The following is a 21,557-nucleotide window of genomic DNA, read 5'->3' on the forward strand; positions in this document are numbered from 1 at the left end:
AACTCGTCGCGTAGGACTCCATACAGCAGCCTTCCATCTCCGATGCTTCCCCACAATACGACAGGACCCATCAGTGAACAGGGCATATTTCTTTTCATTCTCTGGCAACTGGTTGTACAGTGGGGCTTCTTCAGCACGACCCACCTCCTCCTCTGATGATATCCCAAAGTATTTGCCTTCTGGCCAGTCCATGATCACTTCCAATATTCCTGGGCGACTGGGGTTTCCTATTCGAGCCCGCTGAGTAATCAGTGCAACCCACTTGCTCCATGTAGCATCAGTTGCATGATGCGTAGAGGGGACCCTTCCCTTGAACATCCAGCCTAGTACCGGCAATCGGGGTGCTAGGAGGAGCTGCGCTTCAGTACCGACCACCTCCGAAGCAGATCGAACTCCTTCATATGCTGCCAATATCTCCTTTTCAGTTGGAGTATAGCGGGCCTCAGATCCTCTGTATCCCCGACTCCAAAACCCCAGGGGCCGACCTCGAGTTTCCCCAGGTTCTTTCTGCCAGAGGCTCCAGGTGGGGCCGTTCTCCCCGGCTGCAGTGTAGAGCACATTCTTTACATCTGGTCCTGTTCGAACTGGCCCAAGGGCTACTGCATGGACTATTTCCTGCTTGATTTGTTCAAAGGCTTGTCGTTGTTCAGGGCCCCATTCAAACTCATTCTTCTTACGGGTTACTTGGTAGAGCGGGTTTACAATCAGACTGTAATTTGGGATGTGCATTCTCCAAAACCCCACAACACCTAGGAAAGTCTGTGTTTCTTTTTTGTTAGTTGGTGGAGACATAGCTGTTATTTTGTTGATCACATCCATTGGGATTTGACGACGTCCATCTTGCCATTTTATTCCTAAAAACTGGATCTCTCGTGCAGGTCCTTTGACTTTATTCTGTTTTATGGCAAAACCGGCTTTCAGAAGGATTTGGACTATTTTCTTCCCTTTCTCGAAAACTTCCTCTGCTGTGTCACCCCACACAATAATGTCATCGATGTACTGCAGGTGTTCAGGAGCTTCCCCCTGCTCTAGCGCAGACTGGATCAGCCCATGGCAAATGGTAGGGCTGTGTTTCCACCCCTGGGGCAGCCTATTCCAAGTATATTGGACTCCCCTCCAAGTGAAGGCAAATTGTGGCCTGCACTCTGCTGCTAGAGGGATGGAGAAAAATGCATTAGCGATATCAATTGTGGCGTACCACTTGGCTGCCCTCGATTCAAGTTCATACTGAAGTTCCAGCATGTCCGGCACTGCAGCACTCAGTGGTGGCGTGACTTCGTTCAGGCCACGATAGTCCACTGTTAGTCTCCACTCGCCATTAGACTTTCGCACTGGCCATATGGGGCTATTGAAAGGTGAATGGGTCTTGCTGATCACTCCTTGGCTCTCCAATTGACGAATTAGCTTATGGATGGGAATCAGGGAGTCTCGGTTAGTGCGATATTGCCGCCGGTGCACAGTTGTGGTAGCAATTGGCACTTGCTGTTCTTCGACCCTCAGCAACCCCACAACAGAGGGGTCCTCTGAGAGACCAGGCAAGGTAGATAATTGTTTAATGCCCTCTGTCTCTAAGGCAGCTATACCAAAAGCCCACCGGAACCCTTTTGGGTCCTTGCAATATCCTCTTCTAAGATAGTCTATGCCAAGGATACATGGAGCATCCGGGCCAGTCACAATGCGGTGCTTTTCCCACTCATTCCCAGTCAGACTTACTTCAGCCTCCAATACAGTCAACTGCTGAGATCCTCCTGTCACTCCACAAATATAGATGGGCTCTGGTCCTTTATAGCTCGATGGCATTATAGTACATTGTGCACCGGTGTCTACTAAAGCCTTATACTTCTGTGCGCGTGATGTGCCAGGCCATCGAATCCACACAGTCCAATAAACTCGATTGTCCCTTTCCTCCCCCTGGCTGGAGGCAGGGCCCCCCTAATCCTGGTCAGAATCTTCTTCGTTTCTGTGTTTGAAGGATTGTCTGCTGGAAGTTGGAGCAGCAAACTTTTCGGAGAATCCTTTTTTCCTGATTGTTTTCTTTTGCAACTCACGTACCCGTGCCTCTAGGGTCGCGGTAGATTTTCCATCCCATTTCCTCATGTCCTCTCCATGGTCTCGTAAGTAAAACCACAGGGTGGCACGGGGTGAGTACCCACTATATCGTCTTCCTTGTGTGGGTGAACGCCTACCCCTGATAGCTGAGACACTGCTTTGTACAGGTGCGGAGGAGAATAATCTCTCTTCAAGTTGGTGAAACTTTTCAGAAAGTTTCTCCCAGGTGTTCTCTTTCGGTCGTTGGACACTGGTTGGTTCAGGTTGGGGGGAAGATAGATTCTCTTTAAGTTGGTGGACCTCTTCAGACAGTTTCTCCACAGCTGAGACGCAGGCCTGTAAGGAAGAGGAGAGACTTTCTTCGTACTGCCGGAGTTGTTTAGCCGCTTCATCCACTGTGGGTTCCTCATCCTCTTTCCAGGCCATTACTGCCAATGAGCTGGCATATGATGATGGTGCACTCCGTACAAACTTCCGCCACATGGGTCGTGTACACTTGACTGCATCTGGATCTTTGGATGTTTGTGTCTGGTCTGGATCCTCATAAATCACTTCCCGTACGGCTAATTCCCTCAGGTACTGGATTCCCTTCTCCATAGTGGTCCACTTGCCTGGTACACATAAAATATCTTCCTTGAAGGGATACCTTTCCCTCACAGCTGAGAGGAGACGCCTCCAGAGGCTGGTGGGTCGTGCTCCATCTGCAATTGCTTTGTCAATGCCGGCGTCTCGAGCAAGGGATCCCAACCGTCTGGCTTCCCTGCCGTCTAATTCCACACAATTGGCTCCAGAGTCCCAGCACCGGAGCAGCCAGGTGACAAGCTGCTCACCTATACAGCGACCAAAATCTTTTCGCACATCTCGTAGCTCGCGCTCGTTTAGGCTTCGGGTAGTTACTGTTGCTCTTTCGGCATCCTCATCTTCCTCCTCCTGAATCCTTGATGGCCCAGCGTCGTCATCATCTTCGTCATCTCTATACTTAGTTTTGGCAGAAGCCTTACCTGGATTGGCAGAAGACTCTCTGCGTTCTAAACGACTTGAATTTCTGTACCATATTTTCACCTTCTCTACAGGGGCAGCTTGCACTGCTACTGCTCGTTTCTCTGACTTTGTTACAGGGTCTGCCACAGGGATTGGAATGCCCTCTGCAGGGGCAGCTTGCACTGCTACAGCTCGTTTCTCTGACCCCATTACAGGGATTGGAATACCCTCTGCAGGGTCAACTTGCACTGCTACAGCTCGTTTCTCTGACACGGCCACAGGAGCTGGAGCGGCTGCCGGAGCTGGAGCAGTTGCAGGAGCTGGGACTGGAGCAGCAGTAGGAGCTGGAGCTGGAGCGGCTGCAGGAGCTGGAGCTGGAGCGGCTGCAGGAGCTGGAGCTGGAGTGGCTGCAGGAGCTGGGACTGGAGCAGCTTCAGGAGCTGGGACTGGAGAAGTTGCAGGAACTGGGACTGGAGCGGCTGCAGGAGCTGGAGCTGGAGCGGCTGCAGGAGCTGGAACTGGAGCGGCTGCAGGAGCTGGAGCTGGGGCGGCTGCAGGAGCTGGGACTGGAGCGGCTGCAGGAGCTGGGACTGGAGCGGCTGCAGGAGCTGGGACTGGAGCGGCTGCAGGAGCTGGGACTGGAGCGGCTGCAGGAGCTGGGACTGGGGCGGCTGCAGGAGCTGGGACTGGAGCGGCTGCAGGAGCTGGGACTGGAGCGGCTGCAGGAGCTGGGACTGGAGCGGCTGCAGGAGCTGGGACTGGAGCGGCTGCAGGAGCTGGGACTGGAGCGGCTGCAGGAACCGGGGCTGGAGCGGCTGCAGGAACCGGGGCTGGAGCGGCTGCAGGAACCGGATCTGGAGCGGCTGCCGAGTCCACCGTAGGGGTCACAGTGGCCGTTGGATCTGTCACAGGGCTTGGAGTGGCCGCAGGGTCTGTCACTAAGTTGATAGCAGTATCAATGGCAGCTCGATAGGCATGAGCCAGGCCCCAGCACGTTACAATGATTTGTGTTACTTTAGAACTGCCAGAATCATGACACCTTTTTTTCAAGCATTCTGCCAGTTTTTGAGGATTTTGCCATTGTTCAGGGGTGAGTTTCCAACACACTGGGGGTGCCAACTGCTCTAGATGCCTGCCCATATCCGCCCATACTCCCTGCCACCCACAACTATCCTGCCTCCGGGCACATCTCCGGAAGAGCTTCCCAAGTAGTTGTTTAACTATAAGCAGAATCTGAAGTGCATTCATGAGGCAGAACAACAAGACTATGGTACTCTGAGTATTCCAGAAATATTCAATATCTTGGAGAGCTATTGTGACAAGCTCAGGGGATAAGAGGGTGGTGAAGGAGGAAGGCAGAGTGACCCAGGAGGATACAGGGGTGGTGAAGGAGAAAGGGAGAGTAAGCAAGTAAGGAAAAATATCCTCCCCTTTCCCCTCCACAGATTGACTCCCTAATGAAAAAAAACAATAGGTATAATTGCTAACAGTTTCCAAGATACTGTTTCCAAAGTACAGAGTCGACGATGTTACTGAATACAAATAACAAGTTAGAGTCATGACCAGGTATCTTATCGTCTCATAAGCCATTGCTACAACACACAGCACCATAATGATCTGAAACCAGGGCCCGGAGAGGATAAACAACACGACAGAGAGCAAATACGGAAAATAATGTACTATAATACTCAATTTGGAAAACAGGCGCAGCAGAGTTGAGATTAAAGCAATCAGCATCATGACAAGTGACTATTAAGCAGGTCTAATCCTTACACCAATTTTAGTTTAACACACTCTGGTCAGATCTGCCGTTATCTCAACCTTTCGGGCCCCACGTTGGGCGCCAAAAAGGCTGTCGTGGTTTAACCCGGCTGGCAGCTAAACACCACGCAGCCGTTCGCTCACCCTCCCCCCTCCCTCTCTGGGACGGGGGAGAGAAATGGAAAGTGAAGCCCGTGAGTTGAGATAAAGACAGTTTAATAAGACAGGAAAATAATAATAACAAAATAATAATAAAAATAATAACAATAATAATACAATGGTGATAATAGGAAAGTAATAATAGTATGTACAAACAAGTGATGCACAATGCAATTGCTCACCACTCGCTGACCGATGCCCAGCCTAACCCCGAGCAGTCCGGCCCCTTCCCCCCAGCTAGCCACCCCTATATATTGTTTAGCATGACGTCAGATGGTATGGAATACCCCTTTGGCTAGTTTGGGTCACCTGTCCTGGGTCTGTCCCCTCCCAGCTCTTACTGCACCCCCAGCCTGCCCGTTGGCAGGACAGAGCAAAAGGCTGAGATGTCCTTGGCTTGGTGTAAGCACTGCTCTGCAACAATTAAAGCATCGGGGTGTTATCAGCACTCTTCTCATCCTAAGCCAAAACACAGCATTCCACCAGCTACTAGGAAGAAAATTAATTCTGTGCTAACTGAAACCAGGACAAGTGGTAAAGCCAGATAAAAAGTGAGTAGGCTGGCATATTAAGTGATTATTTTTCACATCAAGTAGCAGTTTCATGCATTTTGAATCCAAATATTAGTGCCTCTGGCTGTTTAATAGCTTGGTCATATCACAATAATTCCTAAACTAATTTCTTAAAGGCTCTTCTGTAGTCTCAGCTGATTGTCCTGTCACAGTGAATCTTTCTGTTTGGAAAATGGCAGCAAATATAGATCACTGGGTTTTGGTTTCACTCCTTGGATCAGTGCTGGTGTTGCTGCAACTACCTTTCTAAGGAGGTCTTTACAACTAATCCTGTTTTCTGTGAGTTCAAGCTAGAGTAAACCTTTGCCCCCCAGCTGTACTAAATGTAATTATCTGAAAGGTTTTTAAGTGTATCAGTAGTTAAAAGAGTGAGTGCTCTATTCAAAGTCAAGTCACAGAAGGCAAGGAAAGATTCATAGATTACATCCAGAGTGCAAGACAGGTGGCTTTATGGGCGTGTAGCATCCCTCAGGCATAGGCATCCATGCTGGTGGACTGCCAAAGTGCCCTGCAGCTCCCTTCCATCCTCTCCGCTTTGCTTTCCTTCTCAGAGCACCAGAGTAAGGGATGAAAGGTGGAGACTAGATGCAAGGTATTTTGTTTGCTTAGATCTTCTGGGTGAGAAATACCTTCATATCTCTTAGCATGAATCTGTCCCTAATGATTTCAGTAGATTTTGTATGTGTCTGTAGACCAGTACTGAAGGCTAAGTTTGAACACGCAACATAAGGTTATTATAGGTAACACAACTGAGGTTATTTTCATAACAATCCTCACATACTGACAGAAACAATGACTTCAGATTCCACACCTAAAAATGTAGTTAATCTGGAAATCATTAAGGCTAAATAAAAATATGAAATAGTTAAAAAGCACATCCCTACTTTCTTTATGTTCCTGCATTTACCCCAGGTAACAGAAACAACCTTATTTTCTGCAGAACATTTCTGTATTCAATTTCTTCAAAACAACCAACATTTTTTTATTATTTTTTTTCCTTTCCATTTCTGTTAAGAACCAAGCAAGCTTTTATCAATGACATAGTAGTGATAGGAGAACATGTGGACTCAGCAATGTGCCCTAATGTTGCCAGCAGAGCCCAAGGTGACTTCAAAAGTAGCACAGAGGACAACTCCTGGAGAATGGAGCATAGGGCACAGTGGAAACAACTGATCCTGCCAAAGGGCCATTACCAGGAGCATGAGCTGTCCTAAACCAGAGGTAACAGGTAAAGGAGTTTACGCTAGACAACGGGAGTTTATTTGAGCATGAACTCAGTAAGAGTTATGCAGAATACCTCATCATGGCAACCTAGCTTCACCTCATCTCTCTTCCTAGCATTGTAAGCACTTGCTGTTTGCTGGTGGGACTCAACAGCAAACAGCTGTTTGTCAGGAACTGGAGGGGATGGACCATATCCTCTCAGTCCACCTGGAGGGCATGATCTGGGAGTGTCTGGGGGTGATGCAAGTGAAAAAACTAAGGACTAATTTTTTCATCATTTCAATTAGTGTGCAGGTGTGGCTTTTGAACTTCCAGGAGCAGATTAGATGGCGTTCGGGAAAAGCAGCATTACCTTTAGAGTGAGTCTTGAACCACTGATGTAATGTGGTTCTGAAGAATGGACTAACTTCTAAAATTAAGCTCCAAATTGAAGGAATGTAGCCACTCATAACACAAGCAAGCAAAACACACACACATACCAATTAATTGCTTAATTGCTTACTACATGACAACCTTGAAAAATAAAGCTCTCTTGAAGTTAGTTTCTATTAGGGGGAGAAATTGTGTGATTAGTAATGATTTGATGTTGGAACATTCATTATTTTTTTTCTTGGCAAGGTATGAAAAGAGGAATTTTAGATATTTTCAGTTGGAATTATAGAATCATTGAGGTTGGAAGGGCAACCTAGAAGGTTATTGACCTTCTGTGCTGTGAATACACATTGCTGACTTGTTGTGAACTTTTTGTCTTCTAGAACCCATAGATTTTTTTTTTTTTCTGCAGTGCTGCTTCCCAACTTGCTGTCACCAGCATGTACAGGTGCCTGGGGTTATTTCTTGTCAGATGCAGGACTTTATATTTCTCCTTGCTGAATTTCACAAGATTCCTTTCAGCCCTGTTCCCCAGCCGGTCCAGGTTCCTTTGAATGGCAGCACCCCCAGCTGGTGTATCAGCCACTCATCCCAGTTTAGTGTCATCTGAAAATGTGCTGAAAGTGCACTCTGTCCAAGCATCCAGGTCATTAATGAAGATAGACAATATTAGCCCTAGTATTGATCCCTGGCATACTCTATCTAAATAAGTATGTAAAAGGCACTAAGTGCACTGAGTAGGACCATACACCATACATTTCACCATACATTTTCCTCAAGTCTGTAATAATTATACAATTCTATGATTCTAATATAGTGTAGCTCATACTGAAATAAAACTTAATCATAACTTTCCTAAAATCAGAAGTCTGTTGCTACAATGCTGTAATGTCACAGTGCCCAAGGATGTTCATTATATGTTTCCCATAAATTTGTATCTAATCTAATAATCTAATATTACTGAATCCTAACTGATTTTATATATATATATATATATATATATATATTTTTTTTTTTTCCTTTTCTTTCTTTAAAAATGGCTGAGTGAGAAAATGGGAAATTAATTGTACCCTGCAGACTGGACTGTTTTTTTTTTTTGTTTTTTTTTTGTTTGTTTTTTTTTTTGTATGAATTGCAGAACAGCTCCCTGGCAAGATGTGTAGTGTGAAGTGATACTTTTTTCTGGACTGATGAAAAAAAATATAGAGAAGACAGACAAGGTCCTTGCAGATCTGAAATGGAAGTAGTGGGGTAGAATAGTTAGTATTGACCTTCAAAGGTAAATACAGACTAAGAACAATTGCTCTGACTGTAACTGCACAAAGTTAGACAGTCAGGAAAAGTTAGATGTGATGTAGAGGAGCAAGTGGGAAAGAAATGAAGTGTTTAGCATTCAGATCTCATATACTGAGCCAATAATTTCCGTACATCACGTGTAAGATGCTTCTGCCAAGTGAGAAAGTACCATTGATTTTACCCACACAGACTAATGGCAGAAATGAGAGGAAGCACCATAAATCTCTACCAGACACTGTAAGTGAGGTCTGTTCATCTACTTTTTCTCAATGACAAGTGGGGCAAGAGTCAAAAACGAAAAAGTGGGGCAAAAGTACTAAAAGAAACAATGCGAGGAAATAGTGAAAAGAAGTTGTGTAATGTGCCTACTAGAGTGGATATGATGATGCCCTATGTAACTGGAAACAAGTTGCAGGTGTTAACACAAGTAAATAGTGGACTTCATGTTGGATGCTGGCAGTAATGTTTTTTTTGTGTCACACTACCTGCTCCAAGGTACCTTGGTGTAAGGGGGACTCAGAAAGGCCACCTGGTGGCCTGCTCAGTGGGAATCACATTGGTCATCTATATCAATGGAGAAAAAGTTAGGCAATATTTGCTGAGGGCTGATAGCCAGTTTGGGTATGTAGTTTTGTGGGCAAAGAATGATGGGACTGATGAGACAGCTAGTCTTTGGTTAACCTGGCCTAGTTGTTCCTGAAAAGGAGCTTCCCCTATAGCAAATCCATGACTCAAATATCGGTGATAAAACTCTGGAAATGTAGAATCTTGCATATTTGCTTTTCTGACTTTCATTGACCTTATGCTGGTCAGAGCTCCGGGGAATATTTATTCATCACGTACCCCCCTCCTTCTCCTTCTTCTCCTTCTCTTCCTCCCCCCCCCCCCCCAACATGCTCTGATGTGATCTTGTTATATTATAAAATTAAGCTTCTGCTTCCTGTTTTGATTCCTTAGAACTGTAGTTGGACACTCATTGAAATGTCACTGCAAATTATATTACACATATCTACTCAACGCTTAAAGATCAAAGGCAGCCCTTTCATGCAGTCAGGTGGTCTCATGGGGGGAAGAGGTAACAACATCATGCAGGGGAGGGAGGAGGAGTACAAGGACAGAAATAATTTCAGTGCCTGGGACAGGAACCCTAGAGTTAGACACCTCAAAGGTGGGGCAGATGTCCTTATGACGATTGAAAGAAAATGGACAGAAGGAGAAAATACTGACAGGTACACAGAATGGGTATAGTAACACTAGCAGTGGCTGTCAGGAGGCAAAGGAGAGAAAAGGAGAGACAAACACCTGAGAAAATACGGCATAGAAAACTCTAAAAAAGTTGAGAGATTATTATTATGTTTTTTTTTTTTTTTTTCCTGTCAGTATGTTTCTGGCAGGATGTACTGCTTCAGTGGTCACTTATATCTTTTAATGTCAATCTCAGGAAAGCAGCAGCAGAACACCAAGCTATGCTGACATTGACGCTCCTGTGAGAAGGAGAGTCATCCTGCTATATTTTCACAGCAGTTCTTCATAAGGGAGGCCTAGAGCAGGTGGGAAAGTGGTGCTATGTAGGGTGTACAATAGCAAAAATTTCACTGGCAATGTGAGGACATTGGATGAGGTCTCAATGCTTGTGCTAGAGAGAAGACCCAAAATTGCACACCCTGTCAGAGGTTAGCTGCATATGGTGCAAGCTCTGAAGCACCAACAGAGGCTCTCAGGGACAGATATGGAATTCCCTGAGCACCCTTCACACTCAAACCATGTGCAACTGGCCTGAGCAATGTCTCTGTATAGATGCCAGGGCATCACTCTTCCAAACACAAGACTGAGAACATCCTGATATACAGAAGGATATCAAAGGCACTCACCAAGACACTGGCAGGCAGGTGGTGATTTCTGCACCCCAGGAGGCCCTTCGTGGTGGCTCTGGACATTCTCAGTGGGGACCACCTCACTCAGCTCAGCAGCTCCTCTGCTACTCTCAGACAGAACATTAAAAGTGTGGGCAAATGATAATACAGCACATCAGCTGATGTTAGTACTGCTGCTAAAACTGATGGAGCCAAATGACTGGATGAAAGAAAAAAGATGAGGGATTAGAGGGCCTAGAGTAAATACTCCTAAAATATTTGCTAGCAAGGGGTTTTAATTACATAAGTGTTCCTATGTTTTAAAATGGGATTATTCACATGAATACATCTTCGAAGCAGATGCATATTAAATAAAGTATTTTTTTTCAGTTTATAAGATTTAAGGTGATTATTGTCTTTTCTTAAAAAGATAAGAAGATTTTTACTGTAATATTCATTACTTTTACATCTTTCTAGTTGTTTTACATATACTGCTTTGCACATATATTTTTTGATAACTTGTTTGCCTCTATTACTCCATCACTGTCAATTTCTGTATTTGTTCAAATTAAAGATTCAACAAAAACATTAATACATTGTATTGATTATATTGGAATGAGTCACAAATGTGTTTCATGCTCAATTTCCTCTTTCATCAGTAAGTTTTTATTCCTTTTGATCACTCTGTATGATAGATTTCTCAGTGCTGGTGTAATTTCTTTCAAGTTTTTGTCTTTTTCTATTGTAGATATTGCTGACCTTCACACAACCCTGCATCGATACTCTGTTCTCATAAACATTAATACAACCACAAGTTTTAAGCTTCTTCTCAGCTTTACCCTTTCTCGCCTCTCATGGATGAGCTCCATTTAGGCTATAGCCAACAGCATCTCCTTCCAGATTCATTCACTGGAGATAATGGTGGGTCTTTCTGTGCCTAAGGTAAGTGAGACACAAGTGAAGGAAAGAGCTGAAAGAAAAAGTGCAATAAGAGAACCTGGCAAACATTTTATTTTTTTTTTTTCTCCCCACAGGTCAAAGATTTATCCATTTGCTCTCTTCTATTTATGAGTGATCTGAAAGTGAACTTTGCCACAGTGTTTGCTAAGACTTTCAGTTTCTTTGGAATTAATTGCTGTGACTATCAGCCTTACTGTTAATGTGTACTGTGTATAGTGTAATAATCCAAATTACCTGCATTGCATCTATTAATTGGTTTAAGGACTCTTTAAATCCACAAAGGGCTTTCAAGATAAATGTGAATACATGCTTATATCATAGAATCATAATATAGAAAAATAGAATGGCTGGGGTTGGAAAGGACCTTAAGTATCCTCTAGTTCCAACCCCCCCTGCAATAGGTAGGGATGCCACCCACTAGATGAGGTTGCCCAACGCCCAATCCAGCCTGGTCTTGAACACCTCCAGGAATGGGGCATCCACAGCTTCTCTGGGCAACCTGTGCCAGGGCCTCACCACCCTCTGAAGAGTTTTCTCCAAACTTTTAATCTATATTTCCCCTCTTTTAGTTTAAAACAATTTCCCCTTGTCCTGTTATTATCTGATTGAGCAAAAAGTTGTTCTCTATCCTTTTTATAAGCCCCCTTTAAGTACTGACAAGCCGCAATGAGGTCATCCCAGAACCTTCTTTCCTTCAGGCTGAACATCCCCAGCTGTCTCAGCCTTTCTTCATTGGTGAGGTGCTCCAGCCTTCTGATCAGCTTTGTAGCCCTCCTCTGGACCTGTTTTCACACATTTTTCTTGTACTGGGTGCCCCAGACCTGGACACAGTACTCTAAGTAGGGCATCACAAGGGCAGAGCATGGGGGGACAATCACCTCCCTTGACCTCCTGGCCACTCCTCTGGTGATGCAGACCAGGATGCAGTTGGCCTTTGGAGCTGCAAGCACACACTGCTGGCTCATGTTGAGCTCTTGATCCACCAGAACCCCCAAGTCCTTCTTCACAGAGCTGCTGTCAGTGAGTTCTCTGAGTCTGTACTCATGTCTGGGATTGCCCCAAACCAGGTGCAGCACCTTACACTTAGAATTATCAAACCTTATTAGGTTCACATGGGCCCACTTCTCCAACTTTTCCAGGTCCCTTTGGATGGCATCCCTTCCTTCTGTTGTATCAGCTGCACCACTCAGCTTGGTGTCATCTGCAAACTTGCTAAGGGTGCACTAGATCCAGTTGTCTGTGTTGTTAATAAAAATATTAAACAGCACTGGTCCCAAGACAGACCCTGGAGGAACACCTCTTGTCACCGGCCTCCTTTTGGACACAGAGCCATTGACCACCACTCTCTGTGTGTGACCTTCAAGCCAACTCCTTATCCACTAAATGGTTCTCCCATCAAATCCATATTTCTCCAATTTGGAGATCAGGATATTGTGTGGGACTGTGTCAAAGGTCTTACAGAAATCCAGGTAGATTACATCACTCTGTCTTTCCTTGTCAACTGATGCAGTCACTTCATCTCAGAAGACCATCAGATTGGTCAGGCATGATTTACCCTTTGTGAAGCTGTGCTGGCTGTCTCAGATCACCTCTTGTCTTGCATGTACCTTGACATTGCCTACAGGAGGATCTATTATATGATCTTGCTAGGCAGAGAGGTGAGGCTCACTGGTCTGTAATTCTCCATGTCCTTCTTTCTACCTTTTTTTTTTTAAATGGATGTGATGTTTCCCTTTTTCCAGTCACCAGGGACTTCACCTGGCTGCCAGGACTTTTCAGCTATGATAGAGAGAAGCTTGGCAACTACATCAGCCAAATGTAGCTTACATAATTCTCTCTTTGCAAACACGTGTTCAGAGAATGTACATAGCCCTATCTTCAAATTATTTTATTTTATTTTTTTCTCACTACCTGCCATGGAATACACTTTCAAATGTATATGAAAACAAAGTGAACAATTTATTGAATCACCATTTACAGATATACAGATACTGTTCTGCAATATTTGCCCATGTTTAAGGTGTTTATAGAAGTATCATATGTGGGAAGGAGGAATCAGAAACACATGAACAGAATTTTATGTGCAAATAATGTAAACATTGCCTAACAAAGACTCCAGACAGCACAGCATAATATGATTAATGTATCTGACTCAGCTGAATCCCAGTGTTTAAGTCATTATGACTAAGTAATGGATGGGTTTTGGGAAATGAATTGAGAGTCTCAGACTTGCTCCTGCTGGACAGCTATCACCATCATACAAATGAAATTATTATCCTATTGTTTTATAAGCTCAGGAGAGAGATAATGAACAGAATAGATAAAGTAGCTGAACTATGCCTTGTCCTTAAAACAAGTTGGCAACTAATTAACAAGATGCTATGGTGGAAACTTTTATTCCCTTTGCCCTTGCATGACTTCTTCAGCCTGATAAATAAAACTCCTAAGGTCTCTACAAGTTCCTTATCAGTGATATCTTGGATGCAAAAGCTCCACACAGGTACCTGTAATTCCTACATGAAGTTGCTGGCTTTACTAAATGTTATACAGAATATTTTCTAAGGACTTGACTAATTGATTGGGGAATGAATCCTCACTTAAAAATAACCTGTCCCTTGAAAAATAAAAGATGGCTAAAGAAAAACAAAATAATGATTTGCAACAATGCAACATTAATTAAATAACTTCTCAGGGGGAAAGATTTCATAAGATACTTTTCATCAGCTCACAGATGTTCAAGAAAAGTTCATTCTGCTGAAAAGAGCTCCAATACATTCAGTACCTAAAAACAAAGATGTACATCATACAGCTGAAAGGCCAGGAGATGCCTGAAGATATCATTTACTCCATCTGTGCCTAGCAAGACAGGATCAACCATAGATATATCTTTCTTGACTATAATCCTTTTACTTTTTCTTTTTTTTTTTTTTCCAGGGCAAGAGATCAACTTTCTGCTTTCTCCTCTTTAAAGTATAAACTATTTGTGAAGATTCTTATTAAATCATAATGATTATTTTTTATATTCTTAGTCCTTATTTTTATGGCAATCTTCAAGGAACTGAGAAAATGAGAACATGGCATATGACAAGGAGTTTAAACTGCCTTCAAAGAGCTGTCAATAAACCAGTCGACTCAAGTGTACAGTGTAAATAAACCTGTAAGAATTCCTAAAGATTGATCTTTCTCTCCTGCTCTTGTCTTAGAAGAGATGGTGGTTGTACCAAGAGACACAAAGGATTCTGAGCACCTGTGTCAAGCATAGGGGAAACAAAACTCACTCCCAGATGGGCCCTATGAATTCTGCAAGGCAAAAAACTATTGCTATCCCAAAGGCCCTTTGTTGGGCACACCATCAATGACTCATCAAATGTTCAGTGTGGAAACATGCAAACAGATATTGATAAGGCATGCCAAGTAATAGAATAACAAAGTAATTTTTTCTTATTCATAATAACCCATTAATTACCTCCTAATACAAGTAAGACAGGAATCATCCAAGCATCCTAATCATCTGAGTTTCATATAGTAGTTTCCCCTCTAAAGATTTTCTTCCTAGTGGGTCTGTCCTCATGGGTTGTTATAAAACCACATCTACTGCCTTTCATAGCCCTTCTGCTTTCACTCATTTTTATAGCCTTGTCCCCAGATGTCTCTTCTGAGAATGTGAGTAGACAAAATGAAGCTACAATAAAGCCAACAAGACTTTTTGCTTCCTATGAAAAACAAAGAATAACAACAGATGTAGAGGATCCCTCTTGCTTCTCTGCAGAATAAAACTAACAGACATGAAGTTGGATGAGGGACTGCTCTCCTAAGTTCCTCTTAAGAAAATGAAATACACAGAACATTAGTAGTAGAGTCTTACTTTGCCATTTAGTGCATTCTCAAAAAACATGCTATTGTTGCTAAGAATTGTATAGAATAAAAGTTGGATGGCGATAAGCAAGCCCTTATGGATTTTGGCACAACTTCATCCTTGAGAAGACTCCTCCAGGAGGGTCCCAAGCAGACATTCTTGCAAAGAATAGGAGTGCTTGAGATGGACTATCACATGCACTGCAGAGTTTACACACTGTATAGCTCTACAGGCTAAGAGGCACAAAGAAGGAGATATGCAGAACAGAAGTGGAAACTTCATGTAGGATTTTTTTCCCCCAACAGGATAGGGGAATTCAGATGTTATTTTGGGCCTCCCTGTGGATGCATATTGGCTGGCAATCATGTATTCCTGCAGAGCAAAAATGTCAGGCTCTTATATTTGCCTATGCATGTAAAAGCCTGTCTTGATACAGAAACAAGGATCTTGCTGCAGAGGTGATATAAGGCCACTGTAATCCTCATCTCCCCTTCCACCAGACCACCCTAGATTAATCCTGATGTCTTTTTCTGACAGGTTTACAAATTACCTCATTAGTTCCTGTGAGCCTACATTCCTCCACTCAGTGTACGAGAACAAATAAGCAAAGACAAAAGCAAAGACAAAAATCACAGCAGGCTGGAATTCGCACACTAAGTACTTGTCAGGCAACACAACAGCATGATATAAGGAATTCATGCAACAAAACCAAACTAAAACAAAAAAAAAGCCTTGGTCAAAACAGTTATGTTTTATTCTGTGCCAGGCACAGAAAGGAGTATCTGGTTCAACAAGTTATTGGAATAATATATTGACAAGTCTTATCTCATTTTCCTGGAGCTCATTCACTCACTTTACCTACAGGCATTGTATGCATACTGTGCTACTGCTAGTTACCATTTATATATATATATATATATTTGTAATTTTCTTACAGCATTATGTTTGTACTAACAAAGTCCAGTCTTATATAAATACTGTCATAAGTAATATATATTCCAGAAATGTGTATCTTAATGCAAAACAATAGCTACAACTATGCATGTGTTTTCAAAATGATAAAATGGAACTTTTTCCTCTATTGGAATGTTTAAATACTATCTATTTATTGTCTACCTACTAATCTTCTCACTTCTAGATGAGCAAAACTATTTTGGGAAGGTGATGTTTCACATCTCTATTTTAAATCTACATAATGCTTCATAAAGTCTTACAACCCAGACTTATGGTATCTAGTTTTGAGTCCTATGGTTTGTAAAGCCCATCTCCTTATACTCTGTGGGGTGCCAAGTTTACAGCTTAGCTTCAAGAGTGGGACACTGCAATGTGCACAAAAACTCCATTTGTTCATTATTTTTTTTTGATAGGTTTTCTTTGTTCTGCCAAATATCAGAATTTATTTTCAATAGAACTATCATCTGCTCACATGGACATCAATGAGCTATTTTGACATTTGTGAAATACACAGACTACATTTTAGAGCTTATTTTTTTATTATTATTTTATTTATTTTATTTTTATTTTTATTTTTTACTTTAAGGTTACAGACTGGAAGTCTAAAAGCTAAAATGAGTGGAGTAGGATGCCTGGATTATAAAAGATTCTGTAGGCATGTTAGAAAGTAGGTGGAAGGCAGATTTTCAGAAGGATGCTACTAACAATAGCATACGAAAGACTGAGTAAATATTTCTACTGGAAAAGAACCTGAATAAATTACAGAAAGTATCAGATATTATAACTGAATTAAGATTCCTATGGGTGGAAATTCCACACCTATAGAGGTAGAGCAGAGCATGGAGGAGACTGATAACCCCTGTATCTAAGTGGTGCCAGTGAAAGTGTAGAGCCAGTGCCCATGAAATGCTACCTATGTATGCTAACCCAGATGGAAAGGGGTATCAGGGAGTCCCACACAGGCCAGCCCAGATTGCTCAGGGCAACCTGCTCCATTTCAGTCTTTAAAACTGCAAATGCTGTCATTTGCAGATGGCAACGCCTGTCAGGGCAACGCTGTCCACCATTCCAAGATAATTGAGTGGCCTTGCAAAGAGCTACTCCCTTAGCTGGGTGTATCCCATCAAGTCCCATGGACTCATGTAAGTCCAGTTTATTCAAATGCACCCTAACCTGATCAACCTCTACTAAGGGTAACAGACCTCCCCCCTGGTCTCAGGGGCCTGGGACTCCTAAAAACCAGTCTTACCAGAAAAGAGTGAGGGGAAGAATGCACTGAGTACCTTGGTCTTTTATGTTTTCATTGACAGCATCCCTGTGCCATTCAGCAGTGGGCTCACATTTTCTCTAGTTTTCCATTTAATGCTTGGTACCTGTAGAAATGCTTATTGTTGACTTTCATATTCCTCACCAGATTTACCTCCAGATGGGTTTTGGCTTTTCTAATCCCATCTTTGCACACTTGGGCAGTGACTTCATGTTTCTTCTGGGTTACCTGCCACTGTCTCCACTTCCTGTTTATGCTTGTATTCAGTCAGGAGCTCCTTATTTATCCATTCAGGGTGTCTTTACTTGACTTCTTGATCACCTGTGTTGGGATGTTATCATAATGCACTCCAGAAATCTGTGCCATACTATATTGTCCCTTCAGCAGATATTGGGGTCTGTAAATATGAGATTTCTTCCAGTTATCTGGAGGACTCTAGTTGTATGAGCTATCCCGTCACATCTTGATGAGGTTGTAGTCATGTAACTGCATGCAGATCTTCATTTCCTTCTTTTGTTCCCATGCTGTAAGCATTAGTGTTCACTTCAGAGAGTCATCCGGGTGTGCTGCTTTCCCAGAAAGGCTGTGAGAGCTTTCCCTATATGCTAAGGAATCCTTGTCCGTAGACTGGGGCAAAGAAGGAAACAGATGAATAATATCAGATGCTGTAGCTTCCCCAGTCCATTTAAGATTCAGAGGAGTTACATTACTATGATACAGTGGTTATATATTCAAACACTATTGCCTCCAATCCTTAGAGCACATAGGCAGGCAGAAAAACAGCTCATTATTTAGTTTTGACCAACATATAGACTGGTTCAAGACATAATTATCAGCCATTTATAGCAGTGTAGTCAGATTCAATATCCTAGTAAGAGAAAAAAAAAAAAAAAGCAAAAAATGGCATGATAGCAAAGCTGCCTTACGTGAGAAAACTAACTAGAAACAGTTGCTAAAAGCATAAAAACATTGGAGACAGCATGGAGGCTGTTGATGGCTCAGACTATTTTTTCTGTGTCAGAGTTAATATGCACTGCAAATCAATGTTTTAGGTTCAAAGTAAGTGTATCATAAATCAGAAAGGACTTGAAGTGGATCTTCAGAAAGAAAAAAGACTATGTTAAAAGAACAGAAAGAAGGAGGGTCTTGAAAGTGAGAATGCATCTTTAAAATTCTGCTTAAAAGAGGAAAGTGGAATTAGACATGAACTCTGGGAAGTTAAAAGTTAATTCATAGCAAGGAAGCCAAAAAGATTTTGATGAGAAAATTGCTAAAAGCATATAAACTAGTCATAAAAATAGATTTGAAGAACACATCAGAAGCAGAAAGCCTGCCAGAAAGTCCATGGTACTGATACCTGGCTGAAGCTTTGAAAGATAACTCAAGGACAGTAAGGCCAGGGGAATAAACAAACAAATAAATAAATAAATAAAGTAATGAATACTCAGCATAAGTGTTTGTTATAGGAAAAATCAGCTGACAAATCTAAGCTATTTATATTCTTTATTGGGAAAGGAGTTTAAAGAACTAATGTCAGTGGCATATGCCTTAGCAAAAAAAAAAAAAAAAAAAAAAAGTATTAAGATGTTTCTTGGACAACAGGATATTTACTCAGGGTTTTGAAAGGATTTCAGATATAGAATGGCTGGATTTCAATGGATAGCAGTATTATTTCTTGTCAAAATAACATCTGTATCAGACAAATAGGAGGGGACAAAAATACTACTAGTATACTTAAAAAGTGTCTAAGGATGTTCTAGAGAACTGTTTATTAGAAAGGATTTAAGTCTATCAGTTTTATAAAAATAACAGGAAAAGAATGAAATGAATAAGCACACAGAATAATATTAATGCAATGGCAAGGAATTCTACAATGTTAGAATATTGTAGAAGAAAGTAATACATTTCAAAATTTATACAATATAGAAACACTCAAAATGTGCAAGAAAAAAGATCTACTGTAGGTGAATTTTGAAAAAGCTTTGGCAAGGTCTGTCTGTAAAATCTCGTAAAGAAATGGAACAGAAAATGAGCAAGGAAGGTGCTCTCATGAATTAATAACTGCTTAAAAGTCAGAAAACAATGAAAAGAGATAAATGGATAGCTTTCAGAGCAGAAAGAAAGGTGAAGCATGAGGTCCCACTCTGATCTGTGCCACTTAACATTTTTATAAATGAAAAGGCCATGAATGAAGAGGTGACAAAATCTGATGACAGTATAAAACTTTTCAACATAATGAAAATTATTGCTGCTGAAGGATCTCGCAATACTGAGATTTGCAAAAGTACAATGGCAGATGTTTTGACGGTGTGAAGAGGCTGATATGAATGGCAGTCCTATTAGTCTTTATGCTACTTTTTCACCTAGTTAATTTAACTTGATCTAAAATGAAAGGTGGATCAAACTGAAGACATATAGGGTCCTTTGAGATTAAAAGCCTGGCAGAATATTGAAAATCTTTTCTGAGTTCCCTTCCTGTCTTGTGATAGCACTTTTACTCAGTGTAGCTGTGTGGAAACCAACCAAGAAAAGTATATTTTCCTGCTTTCCAGTATTTGCAATTAAAAGTCCAATCAATTTGTTCTAATCTTAAAAAATGCTCTTGGGAGATCTGTTCCCGAAGTTGGTGAAGGAGCCCTGCATTTTGTTGTTACCTGAGCTGGGCTTTGCTGCCTTTTTTATTATTATTATTATTATTATTATTATTATTATTATTATTATTATTATTATTATTATTATTATTATTTATTTTATTTTATTTTATTTTATTTTATTTTATTTTATTTTATTTTATTTTATTTTATTTTATTTTTCCCTGAAAGCATTAGTTTGCAGACTCTTTAATAGCTCTTCTGTGTGATTTTTCCCTGTTTGTAGCAAGCTGGGAAGAATTTCCTTTCCTTTCTCAAAACTCAGTGGCCTTGCAGTGTAATACCTGTAGGCTGGAGTATCAGCTGATGCATACTACTTTAATGAGCATAAATTCTAACATCTTTGATTAAACAAAAAGGCATCTGCCTGGAGGCACTGACTAATACAAATAGGACAACATTTCACTCTTACAAAACCTTTGGCATTTTTGATATCCTGAAAATGTCTTTGATTTCCAGACGAAAGAAACATATCAGCAAAATGTAGACTTGATTTTAATGGAAAATTAATAGAAAAAAAAATCAGGTACAGTTCTTTTTCATAATGCCCAGGGAAATGTGTGTCATTTGCTCTAAAAACAACAAAATTGGTTTAGCATATCCACATCAACAGTGAGTTTGACTGGCTAAGTTTAATAATGTTTAATAATGTTTAATAATGTTTAATAATGTTTAATAATGTTATGGCATCAACCAGACATAAACTGTATTTAGTGAAGCAAAACCCTTCAATCAAAATAAAAGGTAAATCTATTTTTTTGTAAGTGTAACAACCAGTAACATGGTTAATGATTACTCTTCCTATATGAAGGGAGACATATCTGTGAAGTGGGTGGTTATCTTCAGATGCTTTTAAGCAGTTAGTGACATAGGGCTATTGAGGCATTCAACTACTAGTATTTTGGTCCAAAAAAACATGGCCGTTCAAAGTTCCTTTAGAATGAATCTATACCTGTGCTGCAAAGTAGAGAACTGGAGTTTTCAAAACAACTATACGCTTTTAATTTGGCAAGGCTGTTCCACAGCAGTTGATAAAGTTGAAGGTTCATACTATTCTTTTGCCTCTGTCTGAATTGTACTTGCCATGTTTATATCCAAAACTTTGCTGAGTCTTATAGATATAGTTTATCTTACGCAGAGTATGAGGATTTTGGGGAGCCAGATTTACAGCGTGTTGGCCTCACAGATGGAAACAATTATGCCCATTTATTTAATCAGTGGACATAATTCATTGCATATCTATCACAGGAAACCAAACTGTGGGTGATATTAAGCTTTCAGTTGCACTGAAATTGCCTTTCAACCAATGTTGGTGTTACCAGTTGTGTAGACTCCTCATTTATTGTCTCTTTTGACATAGGATCTCTGAGGCTTCAGACTGGTGCCAAGATAAAAACAAATGGAAAGGGTAAGGCTATACTGGTATGAATTCTGAGAATGCAACTTGATTTTTTCAGGTCAGTAAGCTAGAATGATATCTTCAGAAAGGTGAAAATTAATTTGTTTGTCTGGATTTGTCCTTTTAAAACTGTAACTAAATCAGTTACTTTATCCAACATTCAAGCAGATCTGTGTCAACCTTGGCCAAACAGAGACCACAGG

General features: G+C 41.5%; 1 long non-coding RNA gene across 3 annotated transcripts in view; it reads left to right on the top strand.

The window, feature by feature from the left end:
* LOC137850164 (uncharacterized) overlaps positions 1–15,075 on the top strand; it is a 45,389-nt gene extending 30,314 nt beyond the window's left edge. For 2 of the 3 annotated variants that reach the window (XR_011092315.1, XR_011092314.1), the window contains exons 2-3: positions 11,016–11,209; positions 11,302–11,499. This is a non-coding gene — a long non-coding RNA (uncharacterized lncRNA). Of the gene's footprint in view, positions 1–11,015; positions 11,210–11,301; positions 11,500–14,161 lie in introns of those variants that run through there. The other variant, XR_011092316.1, reaches the window with a different exon arrangement.
* Positions 15,076–21,557: the final 6,482 nt, after the last annotated feature.

This window comes from Anas acuta, chromosome 1 (genome assembly GCF_963932015.1).
Source record: "Anas acuta chromosome 1, bAnaAcu1.1, whole genome shotgun sequence".
Taxonomy (NCBI): Eukaryota; Metazoa; Chordata; class Aves; order Anseriformes; family Anatidae; genus Anas; species Anas acuta.